The 27,225-nt window shown below is 36.1% G+C and overlaps 1 protein-coding gene and 1 long non-coding RNA gene across 2 annotated transcripts in view; one reads left to right on the top strand and one right to left on the bottom strand.

Annotated features, from left to right (window-relative positions):
* Positions 1 to 27,225, top strand: part of Esyt2 (Extended synaptotagmin-like protein 2) — a 125,874-nt gene that overhangs the window by 61,071 nt on the left and 37,578 nt on the right. The gene's annotated exons all lie outside the window — the stretch shown is intronic.
* Positions 4,716 to 5,693, bottom strand: LOC141482898 (uncharacterized). The gene is made up of 2 exons (XR_012465794.1): positions 5,249 to 5,693; positions 4,716 to 5,213 (listed from the first exon to the last, which is right to left on the bottom strand). It is a non-coding gene; the product is annotated as an uncharacterized lncRNA (long non-coding RNA).

Genomic DNA, 27,225 nt, shown 5'->3' with positions numbered 1-27,225 from the left:
CTCCAAAAGTAATTTTGGATGTTGTTACCATAGGCACCCTCCAGATCCACTTTCATTTACTCCATTTGTTCCAATGGTCTACTACTCATGATCTGGTTGCAATGCCTTTTCCAATTCATTTATGATCCTTGAAGGGTGCATATATAATTTGATCTCTCAATTTCCTTCATAACTTGTATTGGAGTCTCGGATCATCACTTCTCTGATAGTTTACTATGGCTCTCAACAGATCAAATCTGTGAACTATGGATTTCCCAAACATGATGTTTGCTGGACTCTTTTTTGTGCTCTTCAGGTGAGCACTGATGATGACAAAAGTCGAAAGCGCTTTGCAAGAATTTTAAAATATTATACACTTTAATACAAAACCTCTTCGATTCATTAATTCAAATAAGTGTATTCAGCTTTTCCAAATCCTTCCAAATCCTTTTCTTCTTTGTAGTTTCGTGATTAATGTTTCTATATGCAAAGGGAAGTCTGGAAAATAACTTAGAAAACATCTCATGATCGTTTGCTTCTTTCATTAATGCTTCTTTGATCTTATATTTTAAAAGTTTTGCTCTTTCCGATGTGTCCATTCGATTGATGATGTCATATATGCGTTGTGATACGTTTCAATCTATTTCCAGATAGCAAGTGCTCCAGTTTATTCCGAAGTTAGCTGTTAACCGTTATCGATGACCAATGTCAGCGGTAATCAAACCTTGTGATGATGTATTTCATCAGTTCGGACTTGCATTGTCTAATATAATATAAATTGATTTGAAATCCCTGAAAAAAATTAAAAAGATTACCCGAAAATAACAATTTTATTAAACAAAAACTGAAATTACAAACAAATAACATACAAGCAACTACCAAAAAAAAATAATAAAAAATTGAAATATTAATAAAAGCTGAAAATTAAAAAATATTAACAAAAAATGAAAAATAAAAAATTGAAAGATTCCAAACCAAGTTATGTCACGACGTTTCGATTGTTAGTATCCACAATCGTCTTCGGGTGATAACTGGACTTATTCCTCCGAGATCTGACTATTTATAGGTCATTCGAGTGCTTTCACCTATCCCCTCTTCCCTCTCTTCTCTTCATTGGTTTTGGCGGGAGCTGGTCGTTTTTCGCTTAGAGGTTTCCAATGTTACGTATCTCTTTGCTAGCTTGACTCAATGCGTTGTTGGACAACATATACGCGGTTTCTTTGAATTTTCTCCTAAACCACTGTTCCTTTTTGTGGATGATTTCAGCTTGAGCCCACTTGATGTTATGTTGATGAGTCCAAACATGCTCTGCTATTCCGGATTTGCTGGTTTCTCCTCGCTGTGTTTCTTGTGCACAGCAATGCGAACTTTCCATGGCCTCTTAGTTTCACCGATGTATGATTCCGCACTCGCAAAGTATCCAGTAAATGCAATTCTTGGAATCGCAGTCCGCGTTTGGTGGCCTGGTTTTCGTAAGGCTGCTGCGGATATTTTATATTTTCTAGATTTTTCATATAACTACATCTCGTAATATCATAGTATGAAACACTAGACTCAAAATCAAAATTTGAAATAATATGAAACATATCTTCCAACTATGAACATTTTCTTTTCACAAATCGATTCTGCTTTAAATGAATTCTTCCTCTTATCTGAGTCAGGTATCTTTTCAAGATATTTATATAAAAATACTCCATATGTATTTATGTTTTCATTTCGATCTACTGAAATTGTTGAAAAGTTCAGTAACAAACGTCCATATCCATTCCCATTCTCAATTCGATGTGTAGGTTGACCATTCAGAGGAGTGTGTCGCTTGACATAACTTTCGTTTTTCTTTAAAAACCATGCTCATTACAAAACATTTTTCATTCATTCTACTCTCCAAAAACTTATCTATGACATGAAAGATTATTTGACTGTTTTTTTTTAATGACAAAACACAAGCACTACTGGATGAAAACATATTTGAAAACTAGTTCATTAAATTCAATAAGAATCCCGATACTGACATATTGATTATTAATGTTTCACTATCCGACCCGGCGAACGTTGTTCTGCCATTATCAAATTTGATGCCAATTCAAAAAAATCATTGAATTTTTTTTATCTGGATAGGGACACTCACATTACCTACTGGTATGAAGTATACTTTACGACTTATTCTCATAGCTATCAAATATACTCAAAAACTTTTAAAAAAAATCTTCAAGACAATTTGACAGAGTGAGATCACAAACACCGAGATTTCAATTATTACCTCAAACTGCGAATTCCAAAAATTAATTAATAATGATAAATAATAATTATTACTTTTTCATGGCATTCAAGACATATTCATATTACGCAAAAATACGGAAGATTTTTTGTAATATTTTTGTGTAACATAGTCTTTCAATTCATCGTGAATCAAAGAAGAGATTTTCGTAATGTTTATATATATATATATATATATATATATATATACTCGATAAAATCTCTCTTTATATATATATATATATATATATTTATATATATATATATATAAACCTAGAAAGGTTAATGCAGTCAAGCTGCTGGAAAATAATTCCATGAAAATCAAAAAATTAATAGATAAGTACTTTTTAATCATTCCCATATTGATTTCAATTTAAGAGCCACCGGTAGACAGCTGTTTCAGCCTATTGGGCATCGTCAGTACCGGGCAGGCGGTCATCGATTGAAGACAAAATGAGAAAAACCAAGAAAGTACTTGATAAAAATAGCTGCGTAAACGCAAGCGAAACATAAGTGGAACCACCTATTGGTGTGACTTGCCAAGTTGACTTGGAAACGGTGATATAAGGAAACGGTGATATAACTAGATAATGTTTTAGCAATGATTACTAAGTGTAAAAGCGGTTTGTATAAAGTTGAAACAATTGTAGAGGAAGCAAACCAAATGAAGAATTCATGTGAAAAAATTGAGAGTTGCATACATACTTGGCATAGAAGGCTAGGTCATAGAAACCCTGAAGCGATAAAGCACTTGGTTGAAAAACAATTAGCCACTGGAAGAAATATTAGAAAATGTGATAATATTGAGCAATGCATTTCTTGTACAGAAGGAAAACTTACAAAAAGCTATTTTCTTCAGTCATCAAGTTTGCAAACTGAGAAAGTTCTTGACTTAATCCGTAGTGATGTATGTGGACCTATGAAAACCCCTATGGTGGAAGGTAAAAAATATTTTGTAACTTTTACTGATGACTTTTCAAGATATACAACACTTTATTTAATGCATTCAAAGGATGAGGTCATAAATAAACTGAAAATTTTCTTAGCCGAAGTAAAAAATATGTTTGGAAGAAACCCTAAAATTCTTAGATCTGATAATGGCGGAGAATATACAGGCAACTGTGTAAAAAACTCATTGATAAACCAAGGTATAAAATTCCAATATACGGTACCTTACTGCCCAGAACAGAATGGAGTTTCTGAGCGGAAAAACCGTACTTTGGTAGAGTCAGCTAGGTGTATGCTTTCAGATGCTAAACTACCATATAAGTATTAGGGAGAAGCAGTGACAACATCAAACTATATTTCAAACAGATTGCCTACTAGATCAAGAAACAAAACCCCTTATGAGATCTGGACTAGACAAAAACCTGATTTGGCACATTTAATAACTTTTGGAAGTCAAGCTTTCATATACATATCAAAAGAAAAAAGGTCCAAATTGGAAGCAAAAGCAAAAGAGGGGCTGATGGTAGGATATAGTGAAAGCAGTAAGGATTATAGGATTTAAGATCCAAAAACAGATAAGGTAACTATAAGCCGTACAGTTAAATTTAATGAAAGTAGAAATCAACCTTTTCGAAAAATAAATAAATGTCAAGTCTTAAGAGATTCAACATCTGAATCAGAAGTTAGTTACATTGGATTCAAAAACGAAAGAAATAACAGAGTCTTTAGAAGAACCTGAACATGAAAAGAAATAAGAAATAGAAGAAGAATATTCAGATGAAAATGAACATGAAGCAGAGATAAATAATAACAAGATCTGGGAGAATATCAAGAGAGAAAACATTTGAAAACTATGTTCCATATAATGTTTTCAATGAAAAACAAAATCAAAAGTTTGATTTTGAAAGAGGAGATCCAAAGACTGTAAGTGAAGCTTTAGCAAGAGAAGATCGTGAGCAATGGATGGATGCCATGAGAAAAGAATATCAGTCGCTAATGGAAAACAACTCGTGGGTCTTAATTGACCGACCAGCAGGACAGTAGATAGTGCAAAATAAATGGGTGTTTTGTGTAAAAAAGGCCTCTGATAGTGAAGTGAAATACAAAGCTCGCTTAGTTGCAAAGGGTTTTACCCAGCAATATGGTATTGATTATTATGAAACATGTTCTCCTGTAGTGAGGAACTCCTCAATAAGATTGTTATTAGCTTTAAGCATTGAATTGAATTTGTCCATTGACCATTTAGATATTGAGACAGCATTTCTAAATACAGACATTGATCAGGATGTTTATATGAATCAACCAGATGGTTTTATAATTAAAAATGAAGAAAACAAGGTATGTTTATTAAAAAAGGCAATATATGGCTGTTTTAAAATCTGTTTTTCCGTTAATCAGCTGCCGCCCTCATACGAACGACAACTCTCAGAAGTTGAGAAACTTGTGCGAGCTAAGGACTAACGAGGTCTTACCTTTTAACGTGTGATTCATAACACGGCTTAAAACAATCTTCAAGAATTTGGAACAATAAAGTGAAAGATAATAATGATTAAAATGAATTTCAAACAGTCTTGCCATGAGCCATGTATTTTCTTTAAACATTCAAAATGTTCAATAATAATTGTCGCAATATATGTAGATGATTTTTTGGTTTGTTCAAACTCTTGTCTTGATGAAGAAAAAAGTTAAAAATGAATTGTCAAAACATTTTAAGCTAAAGGGCCTAGGTCCAGTAAAGTATTTTTTGGGCCTGAATATTGAGTATAATGAAGGAAAACACATTTTGAGAATACATCAGAAAGATTATATTTTAGAACTTTTAGAAAAATTCAGATTACAAGAAGCAAAAACTGTTTAGACACCCATCGAAACCAGGTTTAAAATTGAAGCCTAATAGTGCTGAATTACCAAACTTACCTTATCAAAATTTGATTGGTTCATTTAATGTATTTAGTAGTTCATACAAGACCAGATATTTCATATTCTGTAAGCAATCTGAGCCAATTTAATACTTGTTATAGCTATGAACACTGGAAACATGCAAAAAGAATTTTGAGGTACCTACTTGAAAAGCACTATTGATAAAAAACTGACATTTACTAAATCTGATAAAAGTATTATTGGTTACGTAGATGCTGATTTTTCAAACGATGTGAATGATTGAAAGTCATATGGGTATATTTATAAAATGAGTAATGCAGCAATTTCCTGGGAGGCTAAAAAAACAGTCTTGTGTAGCATTATCAAGCACAGAGGCTGAGTATATAGCCATCTCTGAAGCTGGCAAAGAAGCAGTTTTTATCACAGGCCTTCTTAAGGAACTTGATGAATTTAATGAACCATTAATATAATTATAGTCAAAGTGCTCAAAAACTTATAAAAAATCCAGTTTATCACAGTAGAACCAAACACATAGATACTAAGTACCATTACATAAGAGAAATTATTGATAAAGGGATCGTTGTTCTGGATTATGTACCCACTGATAAGATGATAGCTGATATTTTTAAAAAAGGGCTGCATGGTCCTAAACATAAATTTTGTATTGAAAATTTAGAAATTATTTGAATTAATGGATTAAGGGGTAGTGTTGGAATATGTAATACATTAATTGGTTTTCTTTAAGCTATTGTTCTATGCTTCTATATACTGTTCCATGGATTTCTGTTTTATGTCAAAAAAGTATTAAGTAGTATGAAGTATGGTGTAATATAGTTGAAATGGCGGATGTCAAGTTATATTATAAGTTGCTAACAATTATTACAAAATAAAGGGGATTATTCAGGACTTGAAAGTTTATTTCAATTATATCAACAACAATGTTAGTTATTTAAGAACAAATGTATCCACTAGTCCTATCCTAGCCACTTTCTTCAGTCGATAAATGCATTTCATACAGATAAGTTGGCTCGACTCATTTTTCACAATTAAACTAGTGTAATACATCAACCAAGCATCTATTCATTTCATTTGCCATACATATACAGGGTGGGCCATCGAAAACTTGACATGGAGGTTTTGGGTACTAATCTTGCAAATCTAAAAAAACGCTCAGACAGGTCGATTTTTATTGGGAGGGGGACATTTTTTTTCCCATTTACAGCGTCGTCACTTCAACCCGGGAGCAGAGGGGTGAACAACCCTTGGAATTTTAATAGGGAACTGGGGGCGAGTCGCACATCTTTTGAGAGATCTTGGAATTCTCTAAACAACGGTGTACATATTTTTTTAATTCAACGAACCATATTAAATTTAGAGTTGAAGTTACTTACATTATTCTCATGTTAACATATGCTCAAAATGGGCACTTCCAGCTCTCATGCCAAAATAGAGATTCTGCTGGAAACGTTCTCGAACATTGTGGAGCATTTCTGGAGTGATTTGGCGACATTCATTTGTGATTCGTTGCCGTAAATCTTCGAGTGATGCAGGAGGAGTACAGTAAATTCTGCTTTTCAAGTGACCCCACAGAAAGAAATCTAACGGAGAAAGGTCTGGTGATCGTTGTGGCCATTCGATACTGCCCCGCCTTCCAATCCAGTGATCCGGAAAAATCTGATCTAAATACTGCCGAACAGGCAGAGCATAGTGCGGAGGAGCCCCATCTTGATGAAATATTAACAGATCCTCCCGATAATTGTGGTCATTTTCAATAATATCAGTGAGAAGGGGATTAATAGTATCTTTCAGAAGCTCCAGATACATTTGTCCGGTTAAATTGCCTTCTAAAAACAATGGGCCAAAAATACGGTCACCAAAAATTCCAGCCCATACATTTAATTTTTGTAGACGTTGAGTATGCACTTCATGAAAAATGTGAGGATTTGAATCAGCCCAATAGCGACAATCATGGCGATTAACTGTGCCATTTAAAAAAAAACATTCATCACTGAAGCAAATGTTGAAAACAAAATGTGGATTTTCCACCACTCGTTCACTAACCAACTCACAAAATTGCAAGCTTCGATCGAAATCATCTTCATGGCCCAGAATTGCCACTTGTGTCGCCTCATTTGTTACTGGTGGTTCGATTTGCCGTTTTTTATTTGCTACAGATCCAGTCGCGCGGAATTTTGCAATTAAATCGAAAACATACTGTCGCGGCACATTCTTCCCATGTTGTTAATTGAACAGTTCAGCGAGTTCAACCCTCTCTTCAGTTGTGTAAACCATTTTTTCTTTAGCAACACTTTACGACACTCGCTACTAGTAATAATGTAAATATCACTTTTAACATAAAAATGAGAAATAGAAACGGCATTTTTAACCATTTCTCAATTGTAATAGTCCTCTTATCAGAGAAGAACTAAACTATTAATAAAAAAAGTAGCGTAAGAAACCAATGAAAAAGTTCCAAATACATTCCGACTGAGCAGTGGCGTACAACAATTTGTTGCTATTACCAATATTGAAAAAGTTAATTATCGGAAAGAACTCTTTTAAATACGTCCAAATTTAAAAAAATATACACCATTGTTCAGAGAATTCCAAAATCTTTCAAACGATGTGCGATTCGCCCCCTATTCCCTATTAAAATTCCAAGGGTTGTTCACCCCTCTGCTCCGGGGTTGAAGTGACAACGCTATAAATGGAGGTATTTACAAAATATTAAACTAACTGTAAAGAAGAAAGCGTCACGAATCAGACAACTTGACAGAGTTTTGCAATCGTTTAACTCGAATTCATAACGTACTTGATGACTTTTATATTATTCAGACAGAAATCGAGCTTTTGGTAGAAAGCCCAGACGATTAATTACAAGAACATATCTTTTGAAGATTTATATCACAAACTAGTGGCTAATGCGACGGATTTTCTAGACATGCATACAGAATCTACTAAAAGTTGCAACATTTCGAATCCTCTTATCAGTACAAGTTCTTCCGACGTTCCACTCAATGAAAATGTTCAAAACGAACCGCGGAACTTACCGACCGGGACACAAATCAAATACCCGTACTTCAAAGCACGGACAACATACATTTAAATTCAAATTCAATCGATTTACAGAGCAATAAACTTCCTACCCTCAATTTGCTTATTTTTGATGGTAGTGCAGAAACTTGGTTAGAATTTCATGATTCACTAATCATTGAAAATTCCAAAATTGGTGATCTTAAATGTCTAGCATATCTCAAAGCATCCTTGAATTGTGACACTCTTGAAACAATAGCTTCCTTGAAGATTTGAAGCTATAATTTCAAAATCACGTGGGATCTATTGTGTGAAAGTTATACCGATAAACGATCTTTATTACATGAACACACTAAATCGCTTCAAAAGGATTCCTCTTCGGGTCTCAAAAAAATCTGCGATAGTGTTGGAGTCTACGGTCACTAAAGAGTTTAAGTGAATCAACAGAAACTTGGGATACACTTTTGATTTTTCTGATCTTTAACAAACTCGACAAAACCACAAGGCGTGAGTGGGAATCCACAAAATTTCCGAACAATGTCGATGAAGTTCCCAAATTGAATGATTTGTTAACCTTTCTCAAAGAAAAACCAAGCGTTTTACGAAAAATGGAACTTGAATTCATTCAAATCACAAATGAATCAAAATTCAATAAATCTAAATCTCAATTCAGAGAACGGCATCAAGAAAAACCAACTTGAAAGTCATTCATTTCAAACAATCAAATTTGTCCAATTCATGAGATATCTCACAAGGTTTATGCTTGCCCAAAGTTTCTACAATTATCGGTAACCCAAAGAGTCGAGTCAGTTAAGAGGTTGAAACTTTGCATTAACTGTTTAAATAGCGGCCATCGGGCGGATAAGTTTGGAGTCTGTAGAAGCTGTTCTTCAAAGCATAACTTCTTGCTACACATAGATAATTCAACTGCCTCTACCTCAGGAGCACATCCGGAGTTGTCTATTCAGCAATCGTTTTCCAGCGTTTTGTCCTCCGCGAATAAAGTACTTCTTTTAACCGTTCACTTAACCATTTTCGATTCAAAAGGTAATCCTCATACATGCCGTGCACTTCATAACGTCTGACCTTGCCGATTTCCTGGGACTGAGAAAGGCAGAAATTGACATTACAGTAATTGGAATAACTAAGTGATTTGACGTACGATTGTTTTGTCGTCCGTATTTGAGTTACACACAAGGCTTGCACTAAGTCTTGTGTCAAATTAAAGAAATGCGAAGATAGCACAGATAAATATTTATTGCAACTGTTCGATACAAAGGTTCAACTTATACTAACTTACTTTAAAAATACAATATCAACCTGAGATTTGAGAAACTTAATGTGGTGGGAGAACAATTCGGGGGTGGAGGAACGTCATTGGTCAGATATCTGAATATATGAGAAGAGTCACAAATACCAACTTCAAGTTCCTACAGCTAGATGTAAATATTCATGAAAAGAAATAGCCCGGAACCAGGCTTAATCCTTTGGGTAATCTTAGGAAAACCCAAGAGGGCAAATACAATAGGGTAGCTTAATAATTTTACTAATTTCAAATAAAATAAAAACAATAAAAATTATTTGGCGCTCCGGGGCGACTTCATTGATTCCAGTGGCGCATTTGCTTTTTCAGCTGCAGGAAAACCCGGAAAAACCTGCAGCACCACATCATCTGAAAATCTTGATCTACCAATGTCCCCTCTCTTATAAAACAAAATGTAGGGTGTCTCCAGAGGCTCCAATAAATTCAATGCATTGCCAGAACACTTCGTGACACGACTATCGTCAAACTTAAACCAGTCAGTTTCGTCTTTGACCAATGCGTAATAATGACCAAATTCAACGCCAGAACCACAGTGAACAATGACTGCATGAATATTATAATAGTGGTCTGCTAGGTTGAAATGTTCATCTAGTTCCAAAGAGTTTCTTGCTTCCGTTAGAGGTTGAGTCTTGTTTGAAGATCATCAGTGTTATTATTAGATTGACTGGTTCAGCTATACTTGTTTCCTTATAACAGTCAGTTAGTTTGGCGCATGTTTGGCAATACAGTCGATCATCACCTGTTAAAAATTCCATTTTCAGATGATTCAACAATAAGCTTTGCACGTACTGGTTATTAGTCATATTAGGAAAAGCTAGATGAAGTTCCAGAAATTCACACATAAGTTTTCGCTACTTGAACATTTACCACAAAGTAAACAAGTGAGGATTATTCCAGCAAAAGATTTACAAACACAAGACGAGATGGGCTGTATGGAATCATTCAATCCAGAGCGGTCAGGAGTATTGATTTTGCTATTGTTTTGCTCACGAAGAGTATTCAACAAGAACCCCAAGAATTCGGAACAATCCTCTTGCTGTCCTAATGAGTATCTAGTGGACTTCAAAGACTCCAGGAAATCGGTTGGAGGGAAAGATAATACCTTCTTACGAAACTGCAGCTGCATGAACAGGTGTTTGAGTTTGATGAATAAGTAGGAAACATTCCCGTTCTCGTTCATCATTAAAACTTCGTTCTTGAAATTCTTCGTCATGAACAACACTTGTAAAATGCTATTCATGTAGCAAGTGTTTCCTAAATTATCCCAATTTTCTTCTCTAGATTTTCAGGACAACTCTCTACTGATTCGCAAGAAAGAACATGTTTCACAGAATCTCCATAAGAACCATTTCTCAAGCTGCGATCGATCCTTCCAAGTGAAGAAGGGTTTCGTAGAGGGATCGATTTGGCTCTTGCTTCATGAAGCTCTTCCACTAAAAGGGAACCAGTTTTACGAGGACTGCAACTCATATTTGGGAGGCAATAATGACCTGAGTCCACTGACCGCACTGTAAAAGAAGAAGGTTGATCAATCACTTGTGAATTAACCTTGATAGGAGACTGATGAATATCCACATATCTCGGCTTGTTTCGAAGAGGTTTCTGATCCGTACTGAAATTAGGGCAATGCATGATCTCATCAAAATTATGTGAAGGAGGAATAGTTCCAAGGACTGAAGCAGCATTGCCACGTTGAATAGCAATACTAATTCTTTCTATCAAAAAAGAGGTATAACGGTGATCTTTCGTTGCTTGGCCTATTCTCCTTCCGAGTTCATGAACGAATAACAGAGACTCCGGGCCATAAACACCCAAAGTTTCAACCGCTACTGGATGAAACAGATAGTTGTTTCCAAGATTTTGGTATTTTTTTCTTTTCAATTTCTCGCCAGAAAATGCTGCAGTTCCGGCAGACTTGGGACTTTCGGCTAGATGGGAAGCCGCGACCGGGACAACGCAAGTGAAGTCCCATACCACAGGTTTACCGTATTTCCATGGTATGAGAGACATACCATCTGGTCGTTTACCATCATCTCGACCGGTACCTAAGGGTTCCAGAATTGCAGGAATATCCGCTGACAACATAGCTCGTTTCAATATGTCGTTCACTTGGTGATGTCGAGATGTACGCCCTGCACTTCTCCTGCAACTCAAACCATGTGTACCTTTCTCATCAACTATACTACCGCAAACACAAGTATGAGAAACACAAATAGATGAACCCATCCTAAGTCCTACTGCTATTCTGAAAAATTCATCGTCTAATAGTGTTCCAAGAGATGCAACAGATAAAGCATTCAGCCAAGCACCCGATTCCTTGATCGTTGCTGCTTTCAGACGAGCCTTATCGTATACACTTGTAGATTTCAGAAGTTTATCAGTTATAATGTTCAGAAGAGGTCGGTACCATACACTTTGTATTTTCTTTTTATCTGTAGGAGGAGCAATATTAGTTGCGGCATGCCAAAGTGATTCACCTTCAGAATAAAAAACGTCTTTGATATTGATAAATATGGAAGGAAGGATGAAATCGATAAGATCGGAAACACTATTAACTGATGACAGAAAAGCTGGTAAAGCTAAGGAAGAAGCCGAACGTAGCTAATCCGCCAAGGTTTACAGGAAGAGTTGCTTGGAGCCATGAATCATTATTGAAATGATTGTTTGTAACATATTCCGTCGTGTTGCGGAGTAAATTATCAAATTCGTCAAGCTCTAACTGACTTGACCAAGTGGGGAAACATCTGAGGGCGTACATGAGTTTTGGAATCGCCAAACAATTTTTCAAAAGAAAAAATGCAACGTGTTTTGGAAGTTCATTCAATCTGGTGGTCAGCAATTTGAGTGATTCCCGTTTTTCTCGAAGATGTTCTGAAAGTGAATCTTTAGAGGGAGGAGCACCCAGAAGACTCCATTTAGACTTTTCCAAAATGTGTATGCCAGGAGCCAATTTCAAAATGGATTCGGAAATATTATTTGGAGTTGAAAGAGTAATCAACTCGCATTTTTCAAAATATAGTTCAAGTCCAAGATGTTTTGAACAATCAATGATTTTTTCTAAATCCTTTGAAACACTGTTTTCGTCGCCAGCGATTGAGCCATCGCCCAAATACCAACAATTAAATTCGTATGATAAGCTTCTAGTGAGTTCGTTGATGGTCAGACAAAAAAGAGCCGGTCCTAAGGGATCACCTTGTTGAACACCTCTCTCAGACAGAATCAGATGTTCACCAAAACTCGAATAGGAAGCTGATTTATAACACTGACTTAAAAAGGGATATAATCCTGGAAACGAATATTTAACCTTATGAAGTATGGTGTTTCTATCAATCATCTTGAAGGCATTTTTGAAGTCTATTTTCAGGAAAATTTTTGAATCGGGATTTGGATGAAAATTTATACAGGGCTTTTCATGATGAGCGTTAATTAGCCGTTTCTGACAAACTATCTAACGGATCAACCTGAAAATTCCACAGTATGCATAAGTCAATATGACCTACACGCCTAAAATATTTTAGACGAAGCGGCGTTGTCGCTTCTACTATAAAGTATCGGCTTCTTTGATTTTTCAAATGGAACACCCCGTATATAATATCATATTATGATTCATTATAACTTTGTCAACAAATTCATATACTATTTCCCTATACCTATCTATTACCGTTTAGAAGATATAAATTAATTTCCATATTTTTTTTTACCAAACATGAACTTTTATAAATGCTGATAATCTTGAACTCTCTTGCACTAAAACGATCAAATTTGAAATGGAGTGGAGTGATATTATGAGGATCTTCACTCCGAGTCATATTTCCATTTGCCTCATACAGGGTCTTCAAAAAATGCAGATACTTTGATCTCATGAAAAAATGATTGGAACTCAATTTTTTCAAATGGAACACCCTGTATATTTCAACATTTTTGAGCTCTACATCCAATTTTAGATTAACTTTGTTCAGATAATACTATTTCTATTTTGAACCGTTTTCGAGATAAACTGATTCAAACGAAAACTGACGTGGTTTTCTTGCTCGTTTTTTTGAATTCATCACTTATTTTGGATATTCAACTTTTTTTTATAGATAGATAGATAGATATGTTTATTCATCACTGAAGTTTTACAAGATACAGCATATAAACTTGTCTCCCTAAAACTTATCGGACTAGTCAGACATACAACAAATACAATTAGTATAAAAATAAAAGCATAAGCTACCCTATACCAATTTATATATACTATGAACAGAATGCTAAGAACTCTTCCATTGAATAAAAGGCATTTGAACATAAAAGATCAAACAATTTCACCCATTAGTGTAACTGTGTGATTATATACAAATACATATATGAATTCTGTCCCAGTGATAAGCAAGAAAATGGCAAACGTATACAATTAGCGTTGCGTGTACTATAATTGTGGATCATAAAACCCCTCTCATGGCTGAAGTGCCGTTTTTTTACCTCAAGAGTTATTAAATATATATATATATATATATATATATATATATATATAAGCATGAAAGAGTTAGAATTCTCAAACGAACAAAGATTTCTCTACAGCTCTCTCGAGGGTTGGCTCTCACCATACATCTTAAAATTCTTTTCTGTATTATAAACACCTTTTGAATATGAGCAGAATTGCCCCAAACAATAAGACCATAACTCAGTGTGGACTGAACAAGACCATAATAAGCTAGCTTAAGAGTTTCCAGAGATACTGTTCCTTGTAGTTGTCGAATAACAAAGCAAACACTGCTTAGTTTGGATACAATATGATCTGTATGAACATTCCATGTGAGCTTCTGATCTGTGTATACTCCAAGGAATTTACAATATTTTACTTGCTCTATGGACCTATGATCCATTCTTATTAATGGACTATGGTCAAGACTGATATTTTGTTGTTGAAATACCATAAAACAGGTTTTATTGACGAGAATAATGGATTATAATCCATTATTCTCGCACCATTGTTGGAATTCGCGCGCACATGTATTGCTAGTTGTAACAGTGCCTGCTAGAGATTTTTCAGCCACCAGCTGGTTTGTATCATCTGCATAGATAATCATTTTGTTATGAGATGTACATGAATATATAATATTATTAATGAAAGCAATAAATAGTGAAGGACCTAAAATAGAGCCTTGAGGTACACCAGTTGTTACTTTTAATCGGTTAGATTTCACTTTGTCTACAACCACTATCTGTGACCTATCCTTTAAATAGGATTCTATAGTAATATTTCTTTTTGATTCAGTTTTTTAACTGTCTCAGATCAGTCAATTCGAAATTGGTATGTACCTACCTTAGAAAAAGTTACAATTTGTATACATTGAGGTATTGGTCTCTAACGTACAACAGTACACATTAATATTTTTTAATAGTGTGCTTTGGACAAATAAATAAACCCATTATTTAACGTCAGATTTTCGTTGGTGGTTTTGACTAATTGTGATAGCTACCAATTATAATAGAGTAATGTCAAAATTAGGTTACAGTAATGAAGATTTCTTGAATTTATTAATAATTTATGGTGAGTGCAATAGAATGGCAAGTAGAACATGCCGAGTATTTCATGAAAGATATCCACAACTTCCGAAGCCGAATAATAACGTGATAAATCGACTACTAAAAAACTCTAGGTTGAATGGAACCTTCGGTCCAAAAATCATTCGTAAGAAGACTAAAGTGGATGATGATGACAATGGTATAACAGTTTTGGGATACTTTCATGCATTTCCAAATGCTTCTCTGCACGAGGCTGAAAGGGAGATAGATATACCCTACGTGACAATTTGTCGAATTCTTAATAAGCATAAATGGCATCCCTATAAGTTCTACTGTGTCCAACATTTGAAAGAGACTGATTTACCTCGTAGAGTGGAATTCTTTGAATGGTTACTTGTCAAGACTCAAGAGGATGAACATTTCGTTGACAATATCATATGGACAGATGAGGCCAAGTTCACAAAAAATGGAGTTTTCAATAGACACAACAGTCATTATTGGGCGCCAGAAAATCCCCATGTTGTCCGCCAAAGGGGTATTCAAGAAAGATGGCAATTCAATGTATTTTGTGCCATAAAGAATGAGGTAATTTTTTATATCGAGTTTTATGATGATAATTTGAATGCATCAAAATATGAAGATTTACTGAGGAATGGAATCCAAATGATTTTAAATAATAGACCAGGAAGAGAACGTGTATGGTACCAAATGGATGGTGCTCCGCCCCATAATTCTCATTCAGTCAGCGAAGCTTTAACCGAAATCTTCGAAGACAGATGGATTGGTAATAATGGACCTTTTCGTTGGCCTCCTAGAACACCAGATGGCAATCCATTAGATTATTTCGTGTGGGGTTTCATTAAAAATATGGTTTACTCTACTCCAATAACAACAATGGAATATATGAAATCGAGAGTTACAACTGCTTTCAATAGTTTGACTCCAGACTTGATCAGAAGCGCTACACATGACAATCTTTTGAAGACATTACATGTTTGTTTAAGTAGAGGTGAAGAGGTGTTTGAACATATTCTGAAATACACTGACGATTAAATTAACTCATTAATTTATGGGTTTATTATTTTCAGTTCTTGTTTCGGCGTTAATAAAACTATTGTTTGAAGAGAAGTTTCATTCGATGGTTGAGGAGTATTTTAATAATTATCTTTTCATTGTATTATCTGTGACTGATTGAGAAACATCAAACGAAATCTGTTTTACAAAAATGAGTGATGAACAAGGAAACCATGTCAATTTCCGTTTGAAACAGTTTATCTCGAAAACGGTTCAAAATAGAAATAGTATTATCTGAACAAAGTTAATCTAAAATTGGATGTAGAGCTCAAAAATGTTGAAATATACAGGATGTTCCATTTGAAAAAATTGAGTTCCAATCATTTTTTCATGAGATCAAAGTATCTGCATTTTTTGAAGACCCTGTATGAGGCAAATAGAAATATGACTCGGAGTGAAGATCCTCATAATATCACTCCACTCCATTTCAAATTTGATCGTTTTAGTGCAAGAGAGTTCAAGATTATCAGCATTTATAAAAGTTCATGTTTGGTAAAAAAAAATATGGAAATTAATTTATATCTTCTAAACGGTAATAGATAGGTATAGGGAAATAGTATATGAATTTGTTGACAAAGTTATAATGAATCATAATATGATATTATATATGGGGTGTTCCATTTGAAAAATCAAAGAAGCCGATACTTTATAGTAGAAGCGACAACGCCGCTTCGTCTAAAATATTTTAGGCGTGTAGGTCATATTGACTTATGCATACTGTGGAATTTTCAGGTTGATCCGTTGAATAGTTTGCCAGAAACGGCTAATTAACGCTCATCATGAAAAGCCCTGTATATCTACGAGCAGCATGAGCAACAGCTTCACATCCACCTGCAGTACCGAAACCAAACTGTAGTGGACGTAACATCGATCCTAGTTCGTCTTTAATCCTCATACAACCAAGTTTAGCTACCAATCGACGATAAAAGGTACCGACGGTAATCAAATATTTCTTGAGATTTGTGATGGATTACGGAACAATAAGGTGAACTGACCATTTATAAGTATTTAAGGATTTTGAGGGATATGATGTTAGGTATAAAATCTAATCGAAATTTGAATGCTGAGAATTTCTAAAAGTAACAATCTTAAGCTTGGTATTTTATGACTCAATCCCGTTAAAAGGCACAATATGACACAATGTGGATTGAATAAATATCATGCTAGCGATGCAATATTTGAAATTAGACTCAAATTGCCGCCCTCCTTGAACTACTGAGTTCAAAAAAAAAACGAGAGGATTACGGAGTCGCTATTCTATAGGCAGTAGGCATAGTTTCTTGCTACACCGCTTATATTCGCCGTTCTTGGTCCTCAAGGTGGCAACTCGTATGACACCATCTGGACCCGGATGTACAGCTATGATGCGGCCATCGGCCCAGAACAATGGTGGCAGATTGTCTTCATGCATGATGATCAGATCGCCAACTTGAAGATTAGGTATTTTGGTTTGACGATGAAGACTGATGATATTGTTGAGATACTCACGATGCCATCGATCCCAGAAGTGCTGTTTCAGCTTCTGAGCGTGCTGCCTAGCCGAGAGGCGGTTTGCAGGAAGGTCCGCGAAATTTTCCTCTGGAAAGGTAGTCAGTGGACCACCAATAAAGAAATGACCAGCGGTCAAATGGAAGATATCGTTAGGGTCGGAAGACATGGCGGAAAGTGGTCGGGAATTTAATATCCCTTCTATTTCGACAACGTATGTCTCCAATTGATCGTAAGTTGATAGGGTATCGCCAACGGATCGAATCAAATGTGACTTGAAGGATTTCACGACAGCCTCCCAAAGCCCTTCAAAATGAGGTGCTCTGGGCGGTATGGAACGCCAAACTATACGTTCATGTTCAATAAACTTTTGCATAGCAGTTTTATGGTCTGCGGATTTGAATAACTCTTGAAGCTCGCGATAAGCTCCTATAAAATTCGCCACGTTATCAGAGTGAATCTCTAGGGATTTTCCCTGCCGGGAAAAAAGGCGCCTAAGGCTAGCTAAAAATTCGGTGGTGAGGTCACACACCAATTCTAACTATACGGCCTTGGTAGCCATGCATACATATATAGCTACATAAACCTTTATCTTGTTTCAATTGCGGAAGCGCTTCTCTTTTATAAATAAAGGGTCACAGTAATCAATTCCTGTTTTTGGAAACGGTCGTGAAGCTACTACACGAGCTTCAGGCAGAATGCTGGAGCCGTGGTCAGCCAAGCGGGGTTTAGCACCAAAGCGGCGTATACAACGATGAAGTACCCTTCGCACGGTATTACGACCTTAACAATCCAAGGTTTGACGGAGATAATAGAGGGTGGCTTGGGTGCCCGCATGTTCGAAGCGTTGATATTCTTCGCGAATAAGCATATCTGTTAGGTGATGAGAGCTGGGCAGCAATATAGGACGCCGGGTTTTTTCTGGTAACTCCAAGAGTTGGGAGTCGCCCACCAACCCTGAGTAAGCCGACATCATCGAGATAGGGGTTGAGTGGGATTAGCCGGGTATTCGTGGAAAGACTTTCCTTTCTCTTGAGGCAAATAATTTCTTTGGAGAATGTCGAGCACTGGCTAATCTCAATAATTAGCGTATAAGCCTCCGATATGTCACTCAATGATAAATTTTCGTGACGAGGCTGGTTTTTATTACGTGTGTTGAAAATAAATCGTAGAATTAATGCTACTACGCGCTGTAATTTACCAAATGAGCTATATCGTTCCACAATGCTTGCCCCCGTTGAATTTAAGGCGATACAAGCAGTTATTTTTTCAGAGCTTGTTTTTAACTCGGGAATCTCGACTAATTGTAAAGCTCCTTCGGGCTAGAGGCAGTCAGAAGGGCCTTGTAACCATGAAACATTTTGAATGAATTCGCTAGGTAGCTGGCCACGAGATATGTAATTGGCAGGATTGTCTTGAGAAAAAAGGTGGCGCCAACGACAGCACGAAGTTTTCCGCTGAACTTCTGCCATGCGATTGGCTACGAAAGTTTTAAGTTGAGAAGGAAGGTTGAAACCGGTACTAATTTTATCTACTCCGGGAGTATCGACATATGATTGAGATCCTTGTATTCAGCTAGAAACGCTGAATAGTCACGCTCCAGCTCAGAGTTCCTAGAGAACTTGTTTTCTAATATGTGGAGGCGTCTGAGGGCAGCTGAATTAGATGTACCCAAATTTTTAATTTGGTCGTTGAAAGGTAATCTTACCACATATTGTCCGGACTCATTCGGCGAAGTATGAAGTTAGTAGTGCTCCTCGCAAGCTTTCTTACCTGGAGAAAGGGCCTTGGACGAGGGAAGCTCTTCAGTTTCTCAGAACCGACTAAGATCTTGCTCAGGCGGTGTTGAATGAAGGCCGAGATGGCAAACGATGCTTCGAGATGAGGGTTGATTTCTCAATTTCCCTGCTATAATCCATCCCAGCTGTGCTTTTTATAGCACAGCATTAGGGTGATTTTTTAGAGCTATCTGACCTATGCTCAGAAGCTTATAGAAAAGATTTAACTCCGATTATAGCGGCTACTGGCGACACCTTGTAGAACTCGGGATCTGCCAGGTGAATGTTTTTTGGAATTTCGACGGAAGACTGATCAATAGTGATAGATTGCATAGCAGCCCTGATTTGAAGCACGATAAGAAATTCGATTGTCCGTTGAAATTCGTTCTGAGGAGATTTTATCATTGCTGTAGTAGCCTGTTTTACGGTGGTTGATGTATTATCAAGACCTGAGACTGCGATTGTTACTAATTTGCGATTTAAATTCAAGAACCTTGCGATGATCTCAGTAATGAAGTGAGCCTGAGAGCATGCGTCAAGAAAGACTGCATGTTTTTGTTTTACAATACATGTTAACTACATCAATGAGCGCCGTAGCGAGTATGTAAGTCTCAGGAGCTGCTGTCTTGTCGCTGTCGAAATGCAATTGAGTGTGATGTTTTCGATGGCAAGTGCGGTAATTGCTAGAGATAAAATGAGCTGAGCGATGACCTTTTCGAAGGCAGTGGTTGCACCAATTGACCGTTTTGGCAATTTCATGATGCTGTGCAAGGAATTCAGAGCACCTTCACAATGAAGGCATCGATTTGGCGAAGTAGCAGTCATGTAGACCTTCTGAGGGCGTGAGCAGGGCAGTCGCCATTGGGGGTATGGGGGGGGCTTCCCCCTGCTTTTTCGACTTGGGAAAAAGTTGGGAAATTTTGGGCCGTGAAGAGAGAAATAAATAATAGCAAAAAAATTAATGAAAATTAAAAAAATAAAAATAAGAGAAAAGAAAGGGAGAGGTAATAAGAAAAGGGAAAGAACCAGGAGAAGGTTGGGATTTCCCAACATGCATAACTTGGAGATCCCATACTTTGAAATTCTGTCTTGTTTAAAAACTTCAAAAAAGTTTAATTTCTCCCAAGTAATAGAACAGTCCTGAACAGTCCACAAATTTTGAAGTGACAATTTTACAAAATTTTCAACTTTTCGCTGTTTTTTAGAATTAGAAAAGTTGGGAAATTTTGGGCCGTGAAGTTAGAAAAAATAATAGTAGAAAACAATAAGCACAATATTATTTAAGTGTTGTTTCCTTTCATTTGTATTGAATGTTCCTATACATGGTGGATATGGTGGAAGAACAAGGACCTTGGTCCAAAGTAGAATAATTCCCATTATTATTTTTATAATTACCAACATTTATTTTTGTTTGTGCATACCCTAACGGGGATAGCTAAGTAAGAAAATTAATATATCATAGTAGTAACTTATGAACAGGCGGGATACTAGGCTCTTCATGGATTAAAGATGTAAACAAGTTGCGAAAATCCAACCATGCATTAATGGACCCCTCAAATGTAGGAAGACCAATGGTTGGGAGGTTTGCGCTAAGTTGCGAGCTTTGGATAACAGAAGCAAACTGCTGTTGCTGTGTAATCGATTGCTCAGGATGATCTGAGCTTACTGACGCAGGGTTGACGTTGGATGGTAATGAAACGGTACTAGTGAATGACGAATCGACATTAACTTTAGTTACAGAGTTAGCAAGATTGTTAGTTTGGCTCTCTATAATAGAATTGTGGGATTCCGTTTGTTTTTGTAGGGGTTACTGTAGCGGTAGTTTCGAGTAGAGGGTTAGATAAAAGGTTCGTAGCAATTGAATGAGTTTCAAAATATAAATCTTCGAATTCATCGCCATACTCGTGAAGCTCGTCGCTATACTCGTGAAGCTCACAGAGCGATTCGAGCTATTTCAAATTTTTCACGAGTTGTTTCAATTTTTTTGTATCTCTTTTCCAGGGCAGGAAAATCCCTAGATGGATCAAACGCTTTAAGAAAATTTGAATACCTAGTTAACGATCGTTCAGCAAGTGCGCGTTTGTTTTTCAAGGCTTTGATTTGTTCCGCTGCCATTTTAATTCAATTACTGGAATCTTATTGTTGTATATAACAATGCGGTACGAAATAGATGCGATAAAGTTAAAAGTAGTTATGTAAAAAAGTATATTTTAGGTGGTACCAACTGACTTACCTGCACGCTGAATATGGATCTCCTGATACTGTTGTTGTCCAACCGTTATTGAAATTGACTTGGCAAGCTTATGATTGACTATTGGCACCGGGAACTGGTGCACTGCTTCTGGCGACGAACTCGTCAAAGTGTCAGCAAATGGATGATGATTAATGAAAATTGTACTAATTTTCTTCAAGTTGTCGATGAACACTGGATTAATTTTATCGACTTTGATTTGTTGCGGAACTTGCGGCTTTCGATGAATGACACATAATTGAATATGGATGATCACTGTGCACTCACAGCGAATTTGCGATGAATAAAGCTCACTGCTTTTCGGATTATAGAAACAACACTGATTATTTTTACACTAATCCGGCTCGAAGGACCAATGTTATGATGTACGATTGTTTTATCGTCCGTATTTGAGTTACACACAAGGCTTGCACTAAGTCTTGTGTCAAATTAAATAAATGCGAAGATAGCACAGATAAATATTTATTGCAACTGTTCGATACAAAGGTTCGACTTACTTCTAAAATTACAATATCAACCTGAGATTTGAGCAACTTAATGGTGGGACAACTCGGGGGTGAAGGAACGTTATTGGTTAGATATCTGAATAGGTCCACTCCATAGATAAGAAGAGTCACAAATACCAACCTTGAGTTTCTATAGCTAGGTGTAAATATTCATGAAAAGAAATAGCCTGGAACCAGGCTAATTCAAATATTTCCTGAGATTTGTGATGGATTACGAGCAATAAGGTGAACTGACCATTTATAAGTCTTTAAGGATTTTGAGGAATACGATCTTTGGTATAAAATCTAATCTAAATTTGAATGCTGAGAATTTCTAAAAGTAACAATCTTAAGGCTTGGTATTTTATGACTCAATCCCGTTAAAAGGCACAATATGATAAAAATAAAATGTGGATTAAATTAAAATTATGCTAGCGATGCAATATTTGAGATGAGACTCAACACTAAGGTCACATCAGTGATTAAGTTCATAGTAAATGTAAAGGTGCGTTCTAAGCAAAATACATTTTCATCATCTCTATCTTATCTGGTCGTTCCCAGTATTTCAGAATCAATTCCTTCGATATATCCTCACTCAATATTCCTCAGAATTTGAAACTTGCAGATTCGCAATTCAACACTTCTAGCCCAGTTCACAATTACTCATAGGTTCTGATATATTTTGGCAAGTTCTGTCAGTTGGACAGTTGACATCATTTTTGGCAATACGTTGCTTTCAGCAACTAGCATTGAAAAACAAAGATTCTTACCCAATAGCTTGTAGCATAATCCTTTCAGATTTTTATGTGGACGATCTTTTCACAGGGTCAGATTATATTGAAGAACTTCGTGATCTTTGTTCACAAATTACTCCCATTCTACAACATGGTTGCTTCAAATTTAGAAAATGGACCTCCAATGAAGTTCCAGGGTTCTATTTCCGATGAAATATTGTATTTTGGTTCTGAGGTACCTTCCAAAACCTTAGGGTTACTATGGTCCCCTAAACTAAATCTGTTATTATATATCAGTTCGGAGAGTTATCATTCTCGTGTCACTAAGCGAACAATTCTCTCTAATATAGTTCAAATTTATGATCTTTTACTTGCTACATGTACAAAGACTTTGGCTCAAAAATTTAACCTGGGACGAATCCGTTCCGCAAGATATCCATTCCAAATGGATTCAATTCAGTGACATGCTCCACTCTCTTAACGACTTACGTATTCTAAGACATGTAAAATGTCGTAATCCATCTCGGATTGAACTCCATACATTCTGTAACTCATCAGAACAAGTATACGGTAGGTGTGTATATTCGCAGTATTGATGGCTAAATGCACCGCACGGAAGCAATAGCCAAGAAAACCTAGAGAGAGATTCGCAGTATTGACTACCAGGGAAACGTCACTGCCAACCTTCTGTGCACCAAATCCAAAGTGGCGCCTCTGAAACGAACTACTTTACCGCGATTGGAGTTGTGTGGAGCTGTTATTTCTGCTCGCTTAGCGCACAGAATTCTTCAGTCCACAATTGTACAGATTCTACTATCGTTTTAGGATGGGTCAGATCAGCCTCTCGCTTACTTAACTTCCGTAAGTAACCGTGTGTCGGAAATTCAGAGTCATCCTTCAAATTGGTGCCATATCAGTGGAAACGAAAACCCCGCTGATTCAGTTTCTCGAAGTTGTTGTTGTTTAATTGAGTTTTGGTGGCACGTCCAATCTTTTCTTTCGCATTCCAGCAATGGCCAAATTCTGAGGTAATTCAGCTAAGCAGTAATTTACCTGAATTGAAGTCGAAAAATACTACCTCATTAGTTTCCCAAGTGACGCACAAGCTTCCAATCAACACATTCTCATCCTTGTTGAAACTCAAAAGATGTAGAGCATATCTTTTAAGATTCATACATAATTGTAAGGTATCTCAGGACTTCACCACTATCATCCTTTAACTGTAGAGGAATTACAAGCCTCTTTATTGTTCATTGCTAAACATATAAGTGGGGGCCTTTTCAGCAAAATATTCTACTCTCACTCAAGGAAAACACATTTCTTCAAATAGCAAAATTTTCAAGCTCAGTCCATTTCTAGATAACCAGGGGCTTAGGATAGTAGGAGGAAGACTTAAGTATTCCAATTTTGATTTCATTAAAAAGTATCCTATTTTGCTTCCTCCAAATCATCATTTCACTAGATTAGTTTTTTTTTGGAAATGAACAGGAAACTCATGCATGCTGGCCAGCAATTACTGTTTGCCATCAGGGAAGAGTCTTGCCATTTTCAGGTAGATACATGGCCAAGAAAATTGTACACAATTGCATTTGTTGTTTTCACGCAAAGCCTTGAATTTTCTATCCAATGATGGGGAAGCTACCAATGGATAGAGTTACTGTAGCATTGCCCTTTGCAATGAGTGGAGTAGATTATGCCGGTCCATTTCTTGTTCACGATAGAAAAGAGCGCAGCTTCAAGACTCACAAATCATGGGTCTCTCTTTTTATCTGTTTCAGAACAAACACCGTACATCTTGAAGTGGTGACGGATCTCACAACTGATTCTTTTATCGCGGCATTTCGTAGATTCTGCGCTAGAAGAGGTAAGCCTTCCAGAATGTTTCCTGACAATGGCAGGAATTTCGTGGGAGCTAAAACATAAAAAACTCCAACTAGTTTTCTCTCTGATAATGAAAAAACCATAATTTCATTATACGCAAATGAAGGTGTCGAATGGAAGTTTATTTCTCCATATTCTCCCCACTTTGGTACTTTATGGGAGGCCGGAGTTGAAGTCATGAAGCATCATATGAGACGGGTGTTAGGTAATGCATGCCCTGTATATGGGGATTTTCAGACGATTCTCTTGCAAATTGAGGCAATACTCAATTCCCGACCATTCTTCCCAAGTAGTTCCGATCCTAACGACCTCCTTCCAATAACTCCAGGCCACTTTCTAATTGGTAGACCAATATAATATCTGCCAGATCAGATGTTCAAACCATAAACGAGCGCCAACTGAGTCATTATCATAGACTCCAGCAATTGCAGCAGCACATATGGACTCGATGGTCCCGATATTACATTTCTACTCTTCAACAGCGATCTAAGTGGTTACATCAGTCTCCAGAAATAAAAATAAATTCTCTTGTTTTGGTCAAAGACAATGATGCAGCGCCTATGTCCTGGCTTTTAGGGAGAATAGAATCGTTCTACCCAGATGGCGATCGAGTTGTGTCCGTTAGAACCTCTAAAAAAGTGATTCGACGCGAAGTTGCATGTTTGTGCTCATTACCAGATGAACATTTAAAGTGATATATTTTTTTGACTTTCATGAATGATTTTTTCAAATAATGTTTGATATGATGCTCTGCTTCACCCCCTAATAAACAGAAGTTCCTTCTCGCAGGTGTTTGTTGGGAGAGAAGTGAGCTTCAGGTTCAAAATCTGCTATGGATGAATTTTCTAGATCAATGTCATCATACCACTGTTCGTATATTAATATGAACGAGAAGTTGTATTCCGAAATGAAACTTTCAATAAGATTCACTTCATTGAATAAGCATTGGATATCAAAAGCCTTTGATAATGACTGCCGCAGTTGCAGATGAAACGTCTGGCGTAAACACTTGTAGAACGCGGGTGATGAACCCGGAAGCAGCAAATAAATTGAACTGAAAATTATTAAGTGACAATAACTTTGTTCACTTTGTTCAAAATGTATTTATCCATATGTATGGAGACTCTTCTAGAACAACTGGACTCGATGAAGAATACATTTGTTATCGATTATATTGAAGCACGTTCTTCTCTAAATCTAGTTTTTCAACTAAAGATTATCATTCATTCAATATTGTCAAATATGGAAAATAATCATGAAATAATTCAAATTTATTCAAGCGAATATATGAATTGTAAGATGTTCCAACCTCAACTCGATATTCTAAAACAAAAACACTCAGTATTCAGAATTCCATCTTTTAATATTCCAAGTTCATAGACATCGAAATTGATCCGATCACAGGATACAGAAATATAAAACAATCTACAAATACGCAAACTTGGCACAGATTGCATGCTGAACATTTTACCTCAGTACATTGACCTGGTTAAAGTTGCAATGTCATAAATATTGAGGAAGGTCAAGATCATGAAACAGACAGTATTCAGAAATTCATTTGAGTATCTATTGATCAGTTTTTCAACACAAAAAGTTGAATTGTTGCTGAATTAATATTGTACAGTTGAAAATTATGTACTTACATTGTCATTGAGGTTTGGTAAAATTATTGTGAATCTAATGAATAAATTACTTTTTTTTTTAATTCAAAAATTCTGATTTTGTACCAGGCCAGTACATGTGATCACAAAATTAGTATTATAACCTATTTTGTGATCACATGTACTGGCCTGGTATAAAATTAAAAATTTAAATTTTAAAAAAAGTAATTTATTCATTAGATTCACAATAATTTTACCAAATTTGACGTTTATATGTTTAATTGGTTGATGTGTAACTATAATCATTCTTGAATTACTATCCAAACTAATTTCAATGTTTTCCCATTTCTCAAATCTAAGTTCAACTTTAAAATTAAATAATAACAAAAATCATTTTAAACATCACTGAGTCCAACCTCAATGACAATGTAAGTACATAATTTTCAACTGTACAATATCAATTAGTCTCATGTTCTTATATTGTAATTTTCCCTGAGGATGACCGTATACATTGTCGAAATGATGTTGAAATGATTCTTCGGGAAATTCATATATATATATATATATATATATATATATATATATATATATATATATATATATACAGTACAACTTCTCTAGTTCGGACACTCGCTGATTCGGACACTCCAGTAATCCGGCGTTCCTAGGTGTCCGGATATTTTACCTCTGTAGTCCGGACAAATTAATGTTTTCAATACGAATCGATATTAAACGCGGATTTTTCCTTTTTAAACTTGTCAAAACCAATATTGTTCGCAACCTAACGGGTTTGGCGCCTTTGGCGGTCAGTTATCGTTTAGTTACCGTGCGTCGTGTGTCAATCTTAAAAAAAAATGGCGCCAAATAAACGACCGCATAATACAGTTACTCTTGCGGAGAAATGTAAAATATTAGATTTTCTTGATAAGGTGAGAAGCATACGCCGTGTGGCTGAGAAATTTAACGTTCCAAAATCAACTGTAAGTGATATAAAGAAAAACAAA

This window comes from Leptinotarsa decemlineata, unplaced genomic scaffold, assembly GCF_025532065.1.
Source record: "Leptinotarsa decemlineata unplaced genomic scaffold, Ldec_3_MD MMD2_P_RNA_scaffold_14, whole genome shotgun sequence".
In the NCBI taxonomy this organism is placed as follows: Eukaryota; Metazoa; Arthropoda; class Insecta; order Coleoptera; family Chrysomelidae; genus Leptinotarsa; species Leptinotarsa decemlineata.
This window is presented reverse-complemented; position numbering and strand designations above follow the sequence as displayed.